Below are 6,000 nucleotides of genomic sequence, written 5' to 3' on the forward strand. Positions count from 1 at the left end.
TTCATTTTAATTTTGAAAAAACGCGGCGTTTCAGAGATTGGGTAAAAATTTTTCACTAGAGAGGTTGAAAGCTCACTTATACTGAATATGTGCAACGAAAATCCGTTTTGAATTTTAAACGACTAAAGCTTGCGTCAAAAGTGTAGAAAGTCAAAAACCATGCTAATCCAAAAAGCTTTACGCAAAAGGGAAGATAGTTGAGCTACTTAGATCATGCATGAAGGCCATGAAACAGAGGTGAAGTTTTAATCCTGTTGGGTAGACAAAAAGTGAATCATTTCCCGGTGGAGCGAGCGTACACCACTTATTGTTTATAATTTGATGAAGTCTGCTGTAACCTATATAAGTCACTTGAATAATACCTCTGAAATAATCCCACAGTTAATTCTTCATAATCTTATTGTTTTACTACAAATTTATTTTAGAATGAAAAAAAATAATACAAATTCCTCTTTAACGGAGGCGATTGTTTTTTTTTTAAATAAGTAGTAAAGAGCAATTTTGGTCAGACATGTATTATTTAATATAATAGAATATAATACGTGCTCTTTACGTTTAAATCATGAGTGCAAGTAATTTTTAGTCAGACAATCCTTTTACATTTTTTGCAATTTGTATTTACATTTCAGTAGTAAAATTTATTTTTAGTCAGACAAATTAAAAATAGAAAATAAAATAAAAAATAAAAAATAGAAAATATTTCTTTTTTACTTAACTAATTTTTCTAACTATTCTTCCCTAACAAGAAAATAAACATTCTTAACAATAAATACAAAATGAATGTATTTTGTCTGACTGAAAATAAATTTTACTACAGAAATTCAAATCTAAATCGACATTAATTTTAAGATTTGAAATTAAGAAGTACAACACAGTTTTAGTCAGACAGTACGATTAAATTTTTGTAAGTTTATTATTAGTAGAATAGTCTGACTATAAATTACTTGTACTACTGATTCTGAAGTTTTGAGATATTCTAATTCTATTCAATTGCACACTTGTCTGACTAAAAATTTTCTATACTACTTATTTTTAAGTAAATAAGATTAATAAAATAGCCTGATAAAAAATTTATTTTTTTTACTGAAACTTAATTTGTATTTTTTCTCTATATTTTGTTCTTGTATTGCTCTTTTTTAAGAAAAAAATAAACATTCGTAACTAAAACGCAAACTCAAATCTTTTCGCCTGTCAGAACATAAATTTTACAACTGAAATACTAATCCAATTTGCAATAAATGTAAAAGAATTGTCAAACTCCAAATTAATTTTACTACTGATTGGAAAGTGATAAGATTAAATACATTTGATAGACTAAAAATTGTTCTTCACTACTTGTTTATAAATAAAAAGATTTTAGAATATTTGTCTGACTAAAAATGTCTTTTACTACTAAAATATAAAATAATATTTCAACTAACTTATTTTTATTGTAGAATTTTTTCTAATTTATGTACTTTCTGCTAGTAACAATAAAGTGACAATAATTAGAATAACAAACAGAATAATTAATTATTAATGTAAAATGTCTAACTCGATATTAATTTTACTACTTACTCGAAAGTTATGAGATTAAATAAATGTGTCCGACTACAATTGTTCCTTACTACTTACATAAAAATTAATAAGAGTTAAGAAAATTTGTCTGACTAAAAATATATTTTACTACTGAATTTAGATTTTAGCAAATTTGTCTGACTTAAAATATATTCTACTACTGACTGACTTCAAATTAATTTTTCTACTTCAATAAAAAGAAAAATGTCAATAAATATAAAACAAATGTCTGACTATAAATTACTTGTACTACTGATTCGAAAATTACGAGATTAAATACTTTGTCTGACCAAAACTGTACTTTACTACTGTTCTATAATCAAATGAAAGACTATAGCAAATTTGTCTGACTAAAAATAATTTCTACTAATGAAACAAATCGTAACTACTTGTTTATAAATAAAAAGATTTTAGAATATTTGTCTGGCTAAAAATATCTTCTACTACTGACTGACTTCAAATTAATTTTTTTATTGCAATATAAAGAAAAATGTCAATAAATGTAAAAAAATTGTCTGATTATAAATTACTTGTACTACTGATTCAAAAATTACGAGATTAACTTTTTCAGTCAAATTGTCCTTTAGTTTTTAATTAATTTTAATTTTTATGAGACAAAATAATAAGTAGTAATAATAAATAGAAATATTTACAAATTTGCCTGACTAAAAAATTGTTTTACTACTTATTTTACTTCATAAGTAGCAAAAATAGTAGTAAACGATATTTTTAGTCAGACAACTTTGGTAAAATTTTATTTACTTCAATATAAGTAGTTAGAAACAATTTTTATCAGACATAGGTATTATTTGAGAAAAAAGAATATAAATAAATAAATATATAATTATAAATTACTGTCGAATCAGTAGTACTAGTCATTTATAGTCAAACATTTTTTTTACGTTTATTGCATATTTATTTTTCTTGCAGTAGAAAAATTTATTTTTAGTCATTCAAAATGCTTTCAATTTCTATCAGGTTTAAGTAGTAAAGTATATTTTTAGTCAGACAAATTTAAAAAAATCTTATTTATGTATAAATAAGTAGTAAATTTACAATAAGACAGCATTTAGATAGGAAGATTTGAATTTTTACTTTATATGCCAGTAGTAAACGATATTTTTAGTCAGACAAATTTGCTAAAATCGTCTTTATTTCGAAATAAGTAGTAAAGAACAATTTTGGTCAGACTAATTTGATAGAATAGAATATCTCGTTACTTTCGAATCAGTAGTACAAGTAATTTATAGACAAATAATTTTTTTTAAAATTTTTTTAAAATTTGTATATATTTCAGTGGTTAAATTTATTTGTAGACAAAAAATTTAAAAAGAAATAATTAAAATATAAAAAATTATAATTAATAATTATAATAAGATAGTAATAATTTCTCTGGATTGACAGTTTTCTAGTCTCTTTTCTGAAAATTTTAAAGTGGTTGTCAAATTATATTAATCTAAATGCGGTAAACACAGTCTTGAATAAGAACTATTATACAGAAATGATATATCGTTTAGCATCAAAAATCTTGGTAATCAATTATTCGCTTTTCTTCTTCATCTTCATCTTCGTCTTCGCTTCTTCGTTTCCACCCAATTTACTAAAGAGTAAATTTACATTTCGAAAGAAATTCATAAAAAGTAACTTTTCTCTAAATATTATTTTATTCATTTTTCATTTTAAAAGGTTGGAAATTTATTTGGCACTTCCAATCGTTATGTAGATGTTTTGCTCATCGAGCGCGATTTTATAAAAGTGGTCGAACTTCTCTCTCTCTCCAATAAGTATATGGATTCGTGGGAAAGAAAGCAATGAAAGTGGTGATCGTAGAGTACGTGTTCGAAAGTTGGAAGAAACAGTGACGTGTTTTAGACCCTGCACTTCTTTTGTTTTTTTTCTGGTAACGAGTTTCTGGTGATTCTCGTGGGAAATTGACTCGAAGCAGAAATGTGGAAACGAGAGTTACCAGCAGTATTTCCATTGTTCGCTAGGGGGCTTTCTGAATTACAATTGTTACGCGCCTTCAGGACAATATAAATAAACAATTGAAACATTTACATTTATCAATATATACATATAGTTTCAATTTAAATATACAGATTCAACAGCAATGATCACTAAATTTCTTTTTGGAGAAAACAATTTTTATAATGTTGCTGGATGGGTGTAAAGTTATGCTATTGGAAAAAGTTTACGAAAGCTTTTTTTTTATTTCAAAATATATAGATCACCCTTATAATCTTCTTTTCATTTCACTTCAAAGCTCGCTTTTCATTATTCCTATCCACGCCCTCAGCAAAACTCATACAATCTGAAAGCCATCTTCGCTGATAATAGAAGATGTCGCAGACAACTTATTTATAAGAAACTCCCCTTCTCGACCTATAGAAAATGTAGGTCAATGGATGCTGGATTTATATTTTCAAAGTATTATGTATGTTATACAATATTTGAATGCAAGGGATAAGAATTCTTTATATAGGAGACAATGTTTCTGAACTATCAGCCATATTCCAAGTGGAAAAAATAGTTTTAGTCAGACGGCAAGAAAAAAAAGTGCATTCCGGAATAGTGGTTGAAATGTAAATTGAAATATAAAGTAATAACTCAAAAAAAAGTAGTATAACAAATTTTTGGTCAGGCAAAATGTTTCACGACCCTATCATCAGTAGTACAAGTAAATTACGTTCTTTTGAAGATGGATTTCACTTCTTATTTTTACATTGCCATCACTTCAGCTACTTTGTCCGACTAAAAATATTATTTACAACTGACACAAATTGTCAAGACTGTAAAAAATACTTTATTACTGATGTAAATGATACAAGATTGTGCAGCACATTGTCTGATTTGAAATAAGCTATATATATACTACTTATTTTTAAATTACAAGAATAGTAGTAGTTTGACTAAAACACTTCTTAACAAGTAAAAAAAATTTTTTTAATTTGGCTGAAAACAAATAAATTTTACTACTGAAATATATACAAATTGCAAAAAATGTAAAAACATTGTCTGACTATAAATTACTTCTACTACTGATACGAACGTAAACAGAACGTATTATATTCTATTCTATCAAATAATGCATATGTCTGACAAAAATTGATATTTACTACTTATTTTGAAATAAACATGATTTTAGCATATTTGTCTGACTGAAAACATCACATCGTTTACTACTGGCATATATCGTAAAAATTAAAATCAACTGATCTAAATACTGAGTGTCTTATTGTTTACTAAAAGGCGACAAGAGTTTATCTGATCTTATCTGACTGTTAATAATTTTTACTACTTATGCAGTAAAAAATCAGTAAAGCAAATTTTTAGCTCTTTGAACATGCATTTCAGTTGTAAAGTACATTTTAAACTATAAAATCACAAAAAAGCATTGAGATTTAAAAATTAAGTAGTACAACTCAATTTTAGTTAGATGAAACGGTTTAAATTTTTGTCAAATACAAATGTATTTAATATTTTAATTTTCGAATCAGTAGTACAAGTAATTTATAGTCAGACAATTTTTTTTTATATTTATTGCAATTTTTATTCGTAACTTTGTTGTAAAAATGTATTTAATCTGATAAATTGCGATTCAGTAGTAGAAGAATTTTGTAGTCAGACAATATTTTTATATTTATTGCACTTTTTATTTTGCTTGTACTACTAAAATTCTTTTAATTAGTCGAAATATTTTCAATTTTTGTTTATTGTTAAGCATATCAATTTTTTTCTCAGAAAAATACTACTAAAAAAATGAATAAAATTATTTAAAAAGAATAAAAAAAAGCGATATGGTTTTTAGAAATATTTTTTTAGAAACTATTTTTAGTCAGACAAAGCTGAAATTCTATTTCTTTCTCAATAAATAGGATTTTGTCAAATTTGTCTGACTAAATCTCTTGTTTCACTACTAACAGATGAAGTAGCATGAAAAACATTTTTTTTTCAAAAAGACGACCCTGTTTTTGACAATTTTTTTAAACAATTTTTGGAGAATTCAATTATTTAAAGAATTGAATTCCTCTGAAGAATTTTATTAATGCAAATAATTGAATTCCAGAGAAAAATATTATTATTTATGAAAATAATTAATTTCTTGTAAAGAATTTTAATACAAATTTTTTCAATAATAATTGAATTTCTCCGAATTTTTTAAAACTTTATGAAAAAAAATTAAATTCCATCGAGAAATTTCATTAAAAAATTTACAGTAATTGTAATCTGACGAAAATTTTTGAAAATAATTGAATATTTTTTTCAAATATTTAATATTAAATATTTTTTTAATAATTGAATTCTTTAGAGGAATTTAGAAAGAATTGTATTGTAAATGAATTCCTGTGAAGAATCCCAATGGGAAATGCCAGTGTAGTGCCGATGTTCACCACTGGCTTAGTACTCAGACGATTGTTCGGCGTAGTCTAGCCGAGCCTCGAC

Source organism: Leptopilina heterotoma, unplaced genomic scaffold (assembly GCF_015476425.1).
Source record: "Leptopilina heterotoma isolate Lh14 unplaced genomic scaffold, ASM1547642v1 Lhet_89, whole genome shotgun sequence".
NCBI classification, from domain to species: domain Eukaryota; kingdom Metazoa; phylum Arthropoda; class Insecta; order Hymenoptera; family Figitidae; genus Leptopilina; species Leptopilina heterotoma.